At 24.2% G+C, this 16,721-nt stretch overlaps 1 protein-coding gene across 6 annotated transcripts in view; it reads right to left on the bottom strand.

Moving 5' to 3' along the window:
• Positions 1-16,721, bottom strand: part of LOC111639281 (potassium voltage-gated channel protein Shaker-like) — a 135,552-nt gene that overhangs the window by 90,793 nt on the left and 28,038 nt on the right. For 3 of the 6 annotated variants that reach the window (XM_023385122.1, XM_023385118.1, XM_023385120.1), the window contains exon 3: positions 11,181-13,079. The exons of the other annotated variants lie outside the window; for them this stretch is intronic. The gene's annotated coding sequence lies outside the window, so the exon portion shown is untranslated. Of the gene's footprint in view, positions 1-11,180; positions 13,080-16,721 lie in introns of those variants that run through there. 6 annotated transcript variants of the gene reach the window in all.

The following is a 16,721-nucleotide window of genomic DNA, read 5'->3' as shown; positions in this document are numbered from 1 at the left end:
ATATGATGAGAAATGTAGTGTTTCGTTTGGAGATATATTATTTCTAAAATATTTATCATACTGTTTGCATTATATACAGGATGCATTTTATTTGTAAATGACTGTAAAGTTATTTTGGAACAACGTTTACTGAAAACTAAGAAACTTTAGTTTGGTTCTGTAAATAGAAATTTATTTCATATGAATAATATCTGAAATTCTTGTATATATAATATGTTTAGAAATATACAATTAGTTATTTAAAGTTACTTTGAATTATTATTTATGTTGTCTTATTTCTGAAAACATTTATAATCACGACTTATTTCATCATAGAAAAATCATAAACTTTTATGAAAATTTAAGTTCATTTATCCAGATGTTACTTTAAATATTTTTAATAACGTAATAGGTATTGATTTTCTTGTATGATACTTGTAGATATAATTTCATGTAATTCACAAATTTAAATGTTTTGCTGCGATTATTCAATTTTATTATGTTTTATTTTTAATTTTTTTTAATGAAAATGTAATTCAGATTCGAATCTTCATTATCCATTTGAAATAATTATCAGTTTTTATATTTTGAATTCATTGTAAAAATGCTAAAATATTTCACTGATTATCTAAACGTAATTTTATTCTTCGTTTCAGTAAACAAAATAAATCCATAAACCATTACAGTGAAGTCAATATTTTGTGTTCTTGTCATTATAATTACCAAAATATTTTTCTTGAAAATTCTTTTTCATTCTTAATTTCGTCTTGGTCTAAAAAGCTGAAGGCTATATTAGTATAGATAAATTTTAAATAAATTCGAAGTTATCTGAAAACCAATTTTATCTGCAGTTATCCTTTTGCTTGTTAATCTTTAGATTTCAGTAGAATTTCGAAGTTCTAGTGCAGATCCTTTGAAACCCATAATTAATGAAATTTTAAAAGTTAGGAAATTTGATAATTTTCAGTTTTTCAGAAATACGTGAAACGTAATATTTTCGTAGAATTATTTCTAAGATAATTTGTTTCTCCGCTTCATAATATTTTCATAATAAATTTTCATTAATATTTTTTTAATCAATAATTATATTTCTTTCATTAAACGTTAAACAAAATCACTGCGTTTGAATTCGTTATATAAAATTTAATAAGAAGAGTTCATTGCTATTTCATTAATAAAATTGTTAAAATGACTCACTAAAACCAATTTCATAAATAATTTTTATTTATAACGATCATGCAAAATTAATTCAATTGCTCTTTGAGAAAGATGGCAAGTATGGACATTATACGACATATTATTATTTTTACTGAACCTTATTCACAATTTCATCAGGAACTTTAATTTTAAAAAATATATATATATATCACGCGTTTTATATTTAAAACCGAAATCATTTTTATTATAATTAAAATAAATACATTTTATTAAAATAATGAACATGAAAGATCATAAATTGAATTAATGTATTGAACAAATGATGAAATAATTAATATGCATTTTAATAAATAAATAAGTTATTGATAAATGAGTCATCATATTGTTGAAATTTTTGGAAAAGTTTTCAATTAACTTCCGGAGTCTTGCTGTATTATCTAGGCTTTTACAAACATAAATAAAAATAAATATGAATAATTCTTTTTTATTTTTATTTTTATAATTATTTAAACTCAAAGAATGTAAAAGACGTATTACATAAGTAATAATAATTCGATAGACAAGTACAATTTATTTTCTTAATTCGGAAATTTAAATTTAAAAGAACGATTCAATTCTTAATGACATTATTACTTAAAAATTACATTAAAATTGAGAAAGTTAACAGTTATTAATAAAAAAAATATATGTTTTATTATCATAACTTCCCGATTTAAATATCATTTATAAAAACAGATCTTTGGATAGACAATCAGATTATAGATTACCGATTATACAAGTTTATATACATACATATATATTTCACTAGGTAAATGATAAAACAACCTACCTGATAGATGATAATATATGATGATAATTTATTACGTAACGCATTTATTATGAGATGTGATTTTCAAATCCTCAAACTTTTAACTTTACATCTGGGATAATGATCAATTTTATTTTTGAAACAGTTGTTTTAATTTTAATATAAAATCAACTTTGAAATAATCGACGTATCATTTAACTGAAACTTAATTTAATAATTCGTCAAATGCAAAATAAAATTTATGAATGTTAATGAGGATAATTTTAGTAATGAGTTTCTGCAATACATATGATTTAAATTTTAAGTAAAAATTAAAATAATAAATTTACTAACAGTTCATTTTGTAAATGATATGGTCTATGATTTATGAGAACTTGTAGATGATCTTATTAATTTCCAGCAGTATACTTCAAATATCATTGTCTTTATAAGATGTATTACAAACTTTATATTGTCGATAAAAAAATGTTATCTTGTTAAATAACATTTAAAACCAACTTCCTTACAAAAATGACTTTTGTATAATCTCTTTTATAACTTTATTTTTATTTATATTGTTTTCACTTATGACTTTTTGTAATGTTGTCTTTTATTAATTTAAATTTATTTCAAATGATACTTACATGTTATAGCTCTGCAGTTAAGCATTTATGAAGTTACATCTATATGATAATATTTGAAAATAAAAAAAAATTACGATAAAATTTTTTAGATTTATGCTGCTATATAAAAATCTTTCGAATAAAATTTAAAACATTTTTAAATATAAATAATTAACAAAAACAGGGAATAATTCGATATAATGATCTAATCAGATAATTCATTTTAATGATGATAGCTAAAATATATATTACACAAACTTGTTCATACCTCATAATAAGTGTAATTTGAATCACTTTTCTTCATATTTTCACTTACGACTGTGATTTAAAGGCATATTTAATTTAAATGCCTTAATTATTATAAATACTTGAAATAAACAATTTAGATGAATATTAAAAAGACAAAAGTCAAAAATTTAAATATTTTATTAGTAGAAAATGAATGTTTTATAGACAATATGACATCATCCTTATTGTTAAGACTGATTTTTCAGTCTAAATAAACATTTAGACAATTATTACTTAAAAAATGAGTAATCTAATAGTTTTTATTTCTTTTTAGTTGTGGAATGTTTCATTCATTTTAGTAATTAACTTTTATAAATGATTACATGAAATTTATCATTAACGTCAATTATTGAATATAAATTATCATAATAATAAAGTCCAGTAGTTGCACTAGTCCTTAAAATGAGGCCATAATACGTATCTGTCGTTCTTATTTCAGTTATTACAAAAGTAAAAATTTAAATTTAACCAAAATAGATATGGGTTTAAAATCTATTTTAATCGTATACTTCTGTAATTTTAATATTTAAACTATTAATTAATAGTTTACTTGTAAATTCTGTAAGTATTTTATAAGAAAATTCAGACAATATCGGTAAAACGAACTGTAGCTTTTATTCTTTTCAGCGCGATATCTACAGTCTTGAATTATAATACTACACAGTGCAAGGAAGGGAACATCACGTGGGAATAAACCACATAAAAAATGACTTATTCCCCGATATGTTTGCTTTATATCACATTTTGCATAACAGACAATCGGACTAAAATACTAGAAAGAAGGACAATGTAAAATAGTTTCGCAAATCATGACAATTAGCACCGGACGGCTGCAGCATCCAACTTGTGGTAACCACCATTTGTTTTCTTTGACATTTTTATTATAGGTTTTTGGTCTAACAGACATAAGGCAACAGCAGAACATTTGGCCTGAGGATAAGGCAGGAAACTAAAAATGCAACAGAAATTTCGCTTTTTGTAAATATTTAATAGTCTCTTATTTAATACTGGATGGAAATATAATAATTTTTGGACGCTAGATATATAACTGTAAAGCGCGTGTAACGTGGGATAAACGCGACATTGCCAACAGAAATGGCCGGAGTAAACTAATTATCTATTAAAGCACTCATACTCTATAAATAAACCTTAAAAATTATGAGGTGATTTTCAACATTAAACAATCGGTTTAGTCTACACTAAACTACATTTGAATATGTCTAAATAGGTTACTGTTCTATTTATCTATATGAAACTAGACTGTCAACTTTTTTAAAAATCGTCCTGCTGTTGGTTCTATAGTCTCTTCTCGTAACAACTGAGCACTAGGTAATAGATGATTAATAACTACACACCCTGGTAATTACAAATATTCAATTTTATCTATTTTGTAGCAATTTTTGTATTAAAATCGAAAGAAAGGAACAAAATAAGCGCATTATGCATACACAGCAATTTAATTGCACTTTAGACGTTATAGTCGCAAAAAATATATATTTTGTACATATACGAGGGACAATTTTGGCAATTTCAAATTATCCGTTCTGATAAATTTTATGTTTTAGAATGGATGAGTTTTTTTAGATTAGAATGGCGAGGAAAAGACAGCGATATACAAACTTAAGACCTTGATATGCACAATTAATAAGAACACATTGAAGTTATCATTAATAAGCTCGCCGGTCTTAATTCCTGGACACTTTTTATGTCAACAACTTTACATTCTTCACAATTAGTGACCCTGTGTTCCACTTCCCTGCTTTGATAACATAGGTTTTAATAAGAGCACTTAATTAGAAATTGCCATACTTACATAGCAAATTTCTTAACATAGGAGCAAACAAATGGCGGTTTATTGTTTTGTACAGGTTTAGGAATAGTATTCCACAGAATTTTAGAATTAATTAATTATGGCTTCAAATTATGATTTTCTTTTCCTTAATTTCATAGGAAAAAATAGCTACTGATGATTGAATGAATAAAAAACGCAGAACATACACATCGAACGGGGACAATTTGGAAAATGTCTAAATTTATGGAGGAGATGAACACTAATAATAATTCTAATTTTTAAAATCTTTTCATACAGGTTAACGAATACTACGTTTTACATAGGTTCTAGAATATTGAAATTACTATTTTTGTTCTTAAATAAATCAAAATGATTGGTTATAATGTTAATTTGTTGCACACGAAACTACTTGGAATGATTTGAAGTTGGATTCGTGTTATTAGTTTCGAAAGAAACTATTTGTGGAATTTGAATCTAGTTGAAGCCATTCCAGTTCTCTGGAATACTATGCATGTCCTTAGCATACTGTTTCGGTTTTGTTTAATTTATGACATCGAATAATTCCACCGTAAATTGTGAAATTTCCAGTGAAAAACATGAATAAGTAGAGATGATGGGTGAGTAGAAAAAGAAGTCATGTTTCAGTTCCCACCCCAATCGAGCAGGTAGCAAACGAAACCAATATGGTTCCATCAATATCTGAAAAAATTAGTTAAAGTTTCAATATTCTCAAAAAAATATATAGCTTGATTTTAAATTATAACCTATTTCAAATTCTATACCTTAAAATAATTCATAAATGCTATTTGTTTTAGTTCGTATTAATTCAAATTTTAAATTATTATGCTTACTTTTTTGCAGTATGATGTATCGCAAAACCGTCCAACTTTGATACTAGACAAGTAGTTTTGAAATTCTGAACTGATAGATTATTCTTTAACTTATTAGTTTCAATTTCGTTTGTGTAAATGTAAATTAAAGGTATGCATTCTAGAGAAGATGACAAGAAAAACGATATTGTATAAGGATCAAACAAATACTTTGGTTGAAACTTTGATGAAAATATTAAAAGCTTTCAACGTAAAATTTGAAAAAATAATCATAAAAAAGTTTGGAATACTTACTGAATAATATACATCAAATTAAACAGATTGAAAATTATTTTGCATTGACAGATCTGGATTCTACCAACAAACAGAAACAAATACCTTTTGGTTACTTTTAATTAAAAATCCGTATCTACTTGTTTAATGTTCTTAAAATAAAAACATACGACTTCTAACTCTCATTAAAATATATCAAAATTTTTGAAAACAACAATTCTATAGAAATATATTCTCTGCAAAACTGCATATAAGAATTATACTTCAATTCCCAAGTTATATTCAAATTCTGTTTGATAATGAGGGAAAAAATGACTAAAAATAATATATCTTTTTATTATGGCCTGTAAATTTATATAATACTAATGCAGATGAAATATGAACATAATTCGAAGTTTTCTGTAAATCTGTAAATCTAAGCCTTTTTAAGTTTTTAATGTATTCTTGCTTATTTACAATTTCGAGAAGATATTCGACCAAATGGATAATGCTAATATTTAATATTTCAGTTTTTTGAAAAAACAAAATTGCAAAACCTATTTATTACAACCAGTTTCAAATTATTAGTCTGAGATAGTGCAGCTTTTAAATTCTTAACTGTTTAAAAAGTATACGGGAATTCTGACAAAGTTGGCCGGTTTTACGTAATTTAAAATGACTTCAATAGATATTTCTTTATGATTAAATAATTATCATCCTAAACTATTTTAAAATAATTAATTAACTAAGTAATATGTCTAAAATTCAACTATAATAATATTTCACTTATGTAGTAAAAGTTAATAAAGAGGTGATTGTCATACTCTGAATTGAATGTTTAAAATATTGAGCAAATGTTCACTTTCACGCGAATACCTATTGCATCTATAAAAATATATTCAAAAAGCATTACTTAATTGTAAGATTAGAACATTTTTAATGATAGAATACAATAATTAATAAGTTCGATTTCCATCAATTTGTGCGAGCTATTACTATGTTTTTAATACTGATATAGTAGAACTCAGATTATTCGAGTTAATGTAGACCGTTGCTACCTCGCATAATCCAAAAACTCAAATAAAACGAACAGCCATTTCGAATTAAAAATTACGAATATATTACTTTTAAGTCTTTTTATACCTTAGTGAATTTAATCATATATAAAAACAACACATACAATATACGTGTTATTCAGTTAATACGTACAAGAAGAATAAAAATATGCATTATTGTATTTGATATCTCGATGCACAGAAAGTTCCTCATATTTTTTTTTGGCAAATACGAATGAAATTCTATTATTAAACAATAACAGTTAACTTATTTATTAGAATTTTCAAACTATATATTGATATTATAATAAGCTAGAATTTGTATACTTGTATGACTATTATCGATATATGTAATCTCATAAATGCAGAGATATTTCAAACAACGTACTAAATTATTAGATATTTTAAAGCATTAAACCCAAAATATTTTATCAGAACATTTTTTTAACTTGTAAGATAAGCTATCTGCAATCAAATCTCATATGTTCCTTACTTTTAAGATAAAATCTCGATTAGCCTAATAACACACTAAATTATATGCGTTGTTAATGACCATGCATCGCATAAAATAGACATACTGATCACAAGACTACTTCAAGAATTCACTTATTGTTAACTATATTAAAGAATTCAGTTCGTACTTATTCGAAAATTAATAAAATCACCCAAGATTTCGTAGCTCCGTTTATATTTCATTTATTAGTAAAAGAAAATTTAGATATGTAATATACATATGTAGATCTTATTAACGAATTCACTTTTAATTTTTTATAAAATATATAAATAATAGAAACTTTGTATTTCTTTGTATAAATTATAATAGAATTTAAGTGAATGATTAGTCTTTCTTAGTGTGAATTATATTTACAGTAGCGTGTATATTTCCAAAAAATTGATATAAGCAATACTTTATATAAATAAAAGGATTTTAACCCATATTTCTTCATTTACAGTACTTTAGATTTTTCTAAAATATTACGAATTCAAAATATTTTAATTTGAGTTCACTGATAAGGTTATTTTTCCTAAAAACCATATTTAAAATGACTCATTCTTAAACATGACTTGAATCGACATTCCTGATAGAAAAAAATGACTTCAATATTATTTTATACAACGAATTTTTTAGGATGAAAGAAACTATCAATTATGCCACCGATAAGTATTTAGAAGATTGTATAAAATTTTTGTTTTAAGAATATCTGAATCCGATTTTCGATTTTAGAACATTCTCTGTAAAGCTATTTACGATCCGACTAAATCGTCCATTTCTATGATTTAAAATTTTGCATTGAGCCAAATATTCGATTCATAAATAATTTGAATTATATTTTATTTTATTTTATTTTTATTCAAATGAGTAAAATTCTCTTTAATATGCGAATATTATAAAAATTAACATTTTTTACTCGAATTATAATAAACTCTGTCTAATCCGTTTGCATACGGATTAAAGCATTTTTATTGAAGACAAGTCATCGAGAATTTTATAGACTCTTCTCGATACATTCAAAATTTAATTTAATCATTATTTTATTTAAAAAATAAATTTATTATTTGTTTTATAATTAACGTCACTAAACTTTTTAATATTTAATATGTGAAATGATAAAATGGACTGCATTTATATAATAATTAAAAGGATTATCCGTAATTCTGATTCGGATATTAAAATTTTAATTTATTTTTATTAAATCCTTGATAAAACTGATGTTGCAATGAAAAATTTTAACTTGAAAATTTAATGATTATTTTTAATATTGGCTAATTATTTCTTATATTATTGCTATATATCAATGGAGTATATATATACATAGATTCATTTAGACCTAACCTAATATAAAAAATATCAAAATAAAAGTAATTATTTGCATTTATATATTTTGAATTTCTAAAATCATTGTTAACCTTCATTTATAATTTGAGATCTCCAGGTTTCTTTTATGATTGTTATCGCACCAATTCATAAAACTTACTAATTGCTGTAATATACAAGCATAAACATGAGTATTTTATAAATCTAAATTGAATATATTGGATCGCTGTTTATTTCATGTAAATTCACTATATTATATATTTTTACCTATGCATTTTTTAAAATAAAATTATGTTAGCTAATATAGGAAAACGAAGTGTAAAGGAAATGAATAAAAAATAATAATTTTTCATAACATTGTAATTAATAAACGTACGGTACATTAAATTTTTGTAATTATATAAAAATACATAATAATAATAAACTTTTAAAATGTCAAAAACAAGCATAAATGCAGACCTCTATCTGAAATAGGACGATCTTTTAATTCAAATGAAATGAATTCCAGAATATATTACAAAATTAGCTATATTCACTATCTTAAATGAATTCTACTTTATGCTTAATGAGTTGTTTTTAATGAAGTAAAATTAAAGTAAATAAAATTCGAAAAACATGATAATTATTAAAACGATGAAAATATAGAATTTATAATGAACGGAGTAGACAGAGTTTTAATAATAACCTACATCAAATATTTATTTTTATTTACTTATTTATTTGGATCTACTATCGTTCAATGAAGAACTTAGGAAATATTTCACTTTTCTTTCGTCAGATGGCACTGTAAGCGTATTGCGAGCGCTACTTAATGATAATTTAAAATATTTAATATCAAATTTACTTAATTTTGATATAATTGAATTACTTTTGACATATATAACAGTATTTAATTTATAACTGATATAAAACATATGAAAGNAATTCTTAATGACATTATTACTTAAAAATTACATTAAAATTGAGAAAGTTAACAGTTATTAATAAAAAAAATATATGTTTTATTATCATAACTTCCCGATTTAAATATCATTTATAAAAACAGATCTTTGGATAGACAATCAGATTATAGATTACCGATTATACAAGTTTATATACATACATATATATTTCACTAGGTAAATGATAAAACAACCTACCTGATAGATGATAATATATGATGATAATTTATTACGTAACGCATTTATTATGAGATGTGATTTTCAAATCCTCAAACTTTTAACTTTACATCTGGGATAATGATCAATTTTATTTTTGAAACAGTTGTTTTAATTTTAATATAAAATCAACTTTGAAATAATCGACGTATCATTTAACTGAAACTTAATTTAATAATTCGTCAAATGCAAAATAAAATTTATGAATGTTAATGAGGATAATTTTAGTAATGAGTTTCTGCAATACATATGATTTAAATTTTAAGTAAAAATTAAAATAATAAATTTACTAACAGTTCATTTTGTAAATGATATGGTCTATGATTTATGAGAACTTGTAGATGATCTTATTAATTTCCAGCAGTATACTTCAAATATCATTGTCTTTATAAGATGTATTACAAACTTTATATTGTCGATAAAAAAATGTTATCTTGTTAAATAACATTTAAAACCAACTTCCTTACAAAAATGACTTTTGTATAATCTCTTTTATAACTTTATTTTTATTTATATTGTTTTCACTTATGACTTTTTGTAATGTTGTCTTTTATTAATTTAAATTTATTTCAAATGATACTTACATGTTATAGCTCTGCAGTTAAGCATTTATGAAGTTACATCTATATGATAATATTTGAAAATAAAAAAAAATTACGATAAAATTTTTTAGATTTATGCTGCTATATAAAAATCTTTCGAATAAAATTTAAAACATTTTTAAATATAAATAATTAACAAAAACAGGGAATAATTCGATATAATGATCTAATCAGATAATTCATTTTAATGATGATAGCTAAAATATATATTACACAAACTTGTTCATACCTCATAATAAGTGTAATTTGAATCACTTTTCTTCATATTTTCACTTACGACTGTGATTTAAAGGCATATTTAATTTAAATGCCTTAATTATTATAAATACTTGAAATAAACAATTTAGATGAATATTAAAAAGACAAAAGTCAAAAATTTAAATATTTTATTAGTAGAAAATGAATGTTTTATAGACAATATGACATCATCCTTATTGTTAAGACTGATTTTTCAGTCTAAATAAACATTTAGACAATTATTACTTAAAAAATGAGTAATCTAATAGTTTTTATTTCTTTTTAGTTGTGGAATGTTTCATTCATTTTAGTAATTAACTTTTATAAATGATTACATGAAATTTATCATTAACGTCAATTATTGAATATAAATTATCATAATAATAAAGTCCAGTAGTTGCACTAGTCCTTAAAATGAGGCCATAATACGTATCTGTCGTTCTTATTTCAGTTATTACAAAAGTAAAAATTTAAATTTAACCAAAATAGATATGGGTTTAAAATCTATTTTAATCGTATACTTCTGTAATTTTAATATTTAAACTATTAATTAATAGTTTACTTGTAAATTCTGTAAGTATTTTATAAGAAAATTCAGACAATATCGGTAAAACGAACTGTAGCTTTTATTCTTTTCAGCGCGATATCTACAGTCTTGAATTATAATACTACACAGTGCAAGGAAGGGAACATCACGTGGGAATAAACCACATAAAAAATGACTTATTCCCCGATATGTTTGCTTTATATCACATTTTGCATAACAGACAATCGGACTAAAATACTAGAAAGAAGGACAATGTAAAATAGTTTCGCAAATCATGACAATTAGCACCGGACGGCTGCAGCATCCAACTTGTGGTAACCACCATTTGTTTTCTTTGACATTTTTATTATAGGTTTTTGGTCTAACAGACATAAGGCAACAGCAGAACATTTGGCCTGAGGATAAGGCAGGAAACTAAAAATGCAACAGAAATTTCGCTTTTTGTAAATATTTAATAGTCTCTTATTTAATACTGGATGGAAATATAATAATTTTTGGACGCTAGATATATAACTGTAAAGCGCGTGTAACGTGGGATAAACGCGACATTGCCAACAGAAATGGCCGGAGTAAACTAATTATCTATTAAAGCACTCATACTCTATAAATAAACCTTAAAAATTATGAGGTGATTTTCAACATTAAACAATCGGTTTAGTCTACACTAAACTACATTTGAATATGTCTAAATAGGTTACTGTTCTATTTATCTATATGAAACTAGACTGTCAACTTTTTTAAAAATCGTCCTGCTGTTGGTTCTATAGTCTCTTCTCGTAACAACTGAGCACTAGGTAATAGATGATTAATAACTACACACCCTGGTAATTACAAATATTCAATTTTATCTATTTTGTAGCAATTTTTGTATTAAAATCGAAAGAAAGGAACAAAATAAGCGCATTATGCATACACAGCAATTTAATTGCACTTTAGACGTTATAGTCGCAAAAAATATATATTTTGTACATATACGAGGGACAATTTTGGCAATTTCAAATTATCCGTTCTGATAAATTTTATGTTTTAGAATGGATGAGTTTTTTTAGATTAGAATGGCGAGGAAAAGACAGCGATATACAAACTTAAGACCTTGATATGCACAATTAATAAGAACACATTGAAGTTATCATTAATAAGCTCGCCGGTCTTAATTCCTGGACACTTTTTATGTCAACAACTTTACATTCTTCACAATTAGTGACCCTGTGTTCCACTTCCCTGCTTTGATAACATAGGTTTTAATAAGAGCACTTAATTAGAAATTGCCATACTTACATAGCAAATTTCTTAACATAGGAGCAAACAAATGGCGGTTTATTGTTTTGTACAGGTTTAGGAATAGTATTCCACAGAATTTTAGAATTAATTAATTATGGCTTCAAATTATGATTTTCTTTTCCTTAATTTCATAGGAAAAAATAGCTACTGATGATTGAATGAATAAAAAACGCAGAACATACACATCGAACGGGGACAATTTGGAAAATGTCTAAATTTATGGAGGAGATGAACACTAATAATAATTCTAATTTTTAAAATCTTTTCATACAGGTTAACGAATACTACGTTTTACATAGGTTCTAGAATATTGAAATTACTATTTTTGTTCTTAAATAAATCAAAATGATTGGTTATAATGTTAATTTGTTGCACACGAAACTACTTGGAATGATTTGAAGTTGGATTCGTGTTATTAGTTTCGAAAGAAACTATTTGTGGAATTTGAATCTAGTTGAAGCCATTCCAGTTCTCTGGAATACTATGCATGTCCTTAGCATACTGTTTCGGTTTTGTTTAATTTATGACATCGAATAATTCCACCGTAAATTGTGAAATTTCCAGTGAAAAACATGAATAAGTAGAGATGATGGGTGAGTAGAAAAAGAAGTCATGTTTCAGTTCCCACCCCAATCGAGCAGGTAGCAAACGAAACCAATATGGTTCCATCAATATCTGAAAAAATTAGTTAAAGTTTCAATATTCTCAAAAAAATATATAGCTTGATTTTAAATTATAACCTATTTCAAATTCTATACCTTAAAATAATTCATAAATGCTATTTGTTTTAGTTCGTATTAATTCAAATTTTAAATTATTATGCTTACTTTTTTGCAGTATGATGTATCGCAAAACCGTCCAACTTTGATACTAGACAAGTAGTTTTGAAATTCTGAACTGATAGATTATTCTTTAACTTATTAGTTTCAATTTCGTTTGTGTAAATGTAAATTAAAGGTATGCATTCTAGAGAAGATGACAAGAAAAACGATATTGTATAAGGATCAAACAAATACTTTGGTTGAAACTTTGATGAAAATATTAAAAGCTTTCAACGTAAAATTTGAAAAAATAATCATAAAAAAGTTTGGAATACTTACTGAATAATATACATCAAATTAAACAGATTGAAAATTATTTTGCATTGACAGATCTGGATTCTACCAACAAACAGAAACAAATACCTTTTGGTTACTTTTAATTAAAAATCCGTATCTACTTGTTTAATGTTCTTAAAATAAAAACATACGACTTCTAACTCTCATTAAAATATATCAAAATTTTTGAAAACAACAATTCTATAGAAATATATTCTCTGCAAAACTGCATATAAGAATTATACTTCAATTCCCAAGTTATATTCAAATTCTGTTTGATAATGAGGGAAAAAATGACTAAAAATAATATATCTTTTTATTATGGCCTGTAAATTTATATAATACTAATGCAGATGAAATATGAACATAATTCGAAGTTTTCTGTAAATCTGTAAATCTAAGCCTTTTTAAGTTTTTAATGTATTCTTGCTTATTTACAATTTCGAGAAGATATTCGACCAAATGGATAATGCTAATATTTAATATTTCAGTTTTTTGAAAAAACAAAATTGCAAAACCTATTTATTACAACCAGTTTCAAATTATTAGTCTGAGATAGTGCAGCTTTTAAATTCTTAACTGTTTAAAAAGTATACGGGAATTCTGACAAAGTTGGCCGGTTTTACGTAATTTAAAATGACTTCAATAGATATTTCTTTATGATTAAATAATTATCATCCTAAACTATTTTAAAATAATTAATTAACTAAGTAATATGTCTAAAATTCAACTATAATAATATTTCACTTATGTAGTAAAAGTTAATAAAGAGGTGATTGTCATACTCTGAATTGAATGTTTAAAATATTGAGCAAATGTTCACTTTCACGCGAATACCTATTGCATCTATAAAAATATATTCAAAAAGCATTACTTAATTGTAAGATTAGAACATTTTTAATGATAGAATACAATAATTAATAAGTTCGATTTCCATCAATTTGTGCGAGCTATTACTATGTTTTTAATACTGATATAGTAGAACTCAGATTATTCGAGTTAATGTAGACCGTTGCTACCTCGCATAATCCAAAAACTCAAATAAAACGAACAGCCATTTCGAATTAAAAATTACGAATATATTACTTTTAAGTCTTTTTATACCTTAGTGAATTTAATCATATATAAAAACAACACATACAATATACGTGTTATTCAGTTAATACGTACAAGAAGAATAAAAATATGCATTATTGTATTTGATATCTCGATGCACAGAAAGTTCCTCATATTTTTTTTTGGCAAATACGAATGAAATTCTATTATTAAACAATAACAGTTAACTTATTTATTAGAATTTTCAAACTATATATTGATATTATAATAAGCTAGAATTTGTATACTTGTATGACTATTATCGATATATGTAATCTCATAAATGCAGAGATATTTCAAACAACGTACTAAATTATTAGATATTTTAAAGCATTAAACCCAAAATATTTTATCAGAACATTTTTTTAACTTGTAAGATAAGCTATCTGCAATCAAATCTCATATGTTCCTTACTTTTAAGATAAAATCTCGATTAGCCTAATAACACACTAAATTATATGCGTTGTTAATGACCATGCATCGCATAAAATAGACATACTGATCACAAGACTACTTCAAGAATTCACTTATTGTTAACTATATTAAAGAATTCAGTTCGTACTTATTCGAAAATTAATAAAATCACCCAAGATTTCGTAGCTCCGTTTATATTTCATTTATTAGTAAAAGAAAATTTAGATATGAAATATACATATGTAGATCTTATTAACGAATTCACTTTTAATTTTTTATAAAATATATAAATAATAGAAACTTTGTATTTCTTTGTATAAATTATAATAGAATTTAAGTGAATGATTAGTCTTTCTTAGTGTGAATTATATTTACAGTAGCGTGTATATTTCCAAAAAATTGATATAAGCAATACTTTATATAAATAAAAGGATTTTAACCCATATTTCTTCATTTACAGTACTTTAGATTTTTCTAAAATATTACGAATTCAAAATATTTTAATTTGAGTTCACTGATAAGGTTATTTTTCCTAAAAACCATATTTAAAATGACTCATTCTTAAACATGACTTGAATCGACATTCCTGATAGAAAAAAATGACTTCAATATTATTTTATACAACGAATTTTTTAGGATGAAAGAAACTATCAATTATGCCACCGATAAGTATTTAGAAGATTGTATAAAATTTTTGTTTTAAGAATATCTGAATCCGATTTTCGATTTTAGAACATTCTCTGTAAAGCTATTTACGATCCGACTAAATCGTCCATTTCTATGATTTAAAATTTTGCATTGAGCCAAATATTCGATTCATAAATAATTTGAATTATATTTTATTTTATTTTATTTTTATTCAAATGAGTAAAATTCTCTTTAATATGCGAATATTATAAAAATTAACATTTTTTACTCGAATTATAATAAACTCTGTCTAATCCGTTTGCATACGGATTAAAGCATTTTTATTGAAGACAAGTCATCGAGAATTTTATAGACTCTTCTCGATACATTCAAAATTTAATTTAATCATTATTTTATTTAAAAAATAAATTTATTATTTGTTTTATAATTAACGTCACTAAACTTTTTAATATTTAATATGTGAAATGATAAAATGGACTGCATTTATATAATAATTAAAAGGATTATCCGTAATTCTGATTCGGATATTAAAATTTTAATTTATTTTTATTAAATCCTTGATAAAACTGATGTTGCAATGAAAAATTTTAACTTGAAAATTTAATGATTATTTTTAATATTGGCTAATTATTTCTTATATTATTGCTATATATCAATGGAGTATATATATACATAGATTCATTTAGACCTAACCTAATATAAAAAATATCAAAATAAAAGTAATTATTTGCATTTATATATTTTGAATTTCTAAAATCATTGTTAACCTTCATTTATAATTTGAGATCTCCAGGTTTCTTTTATGATTGTTATCGCACCAATTCATAAAACTTACTAATTGCTGTAATATACAAGCATAAACATGAGTATTTTATAAATCTAAATTGAATATATTGGATCGCTGTTTATTTCATGTAAATTCACTATATTATATATTTTTACCTATGCATTTTTTAAAATAAAATTATGTTAGCTAATATAGGAAAACGAAGTGTAAAGGAAATGAATAAAAAATAATAATTTTTCATAACATTGTAATTAATAAACGTACTGTACATTAAAT

This window comes from Centruroides sculpturatus, unplaced genomic scaffold (assembly GCF_000671375.1).
Source record: "Centruroides sculpturatus isolate CEXI.00-Female unplaced genomic scaffold, Cexi_2.0 scaffold1125, whole genome shotgun sequence".
Taxonomy (NCBI): Eukaryota; Metazoa; Arthropoda; class Arachnida; order Scorpiones; family Buthidae; genus Centruroides; species Centruroides sculpturatus.
This window is presented reverse-complemented; position numbering and strand designations above follow the sequence as displayed.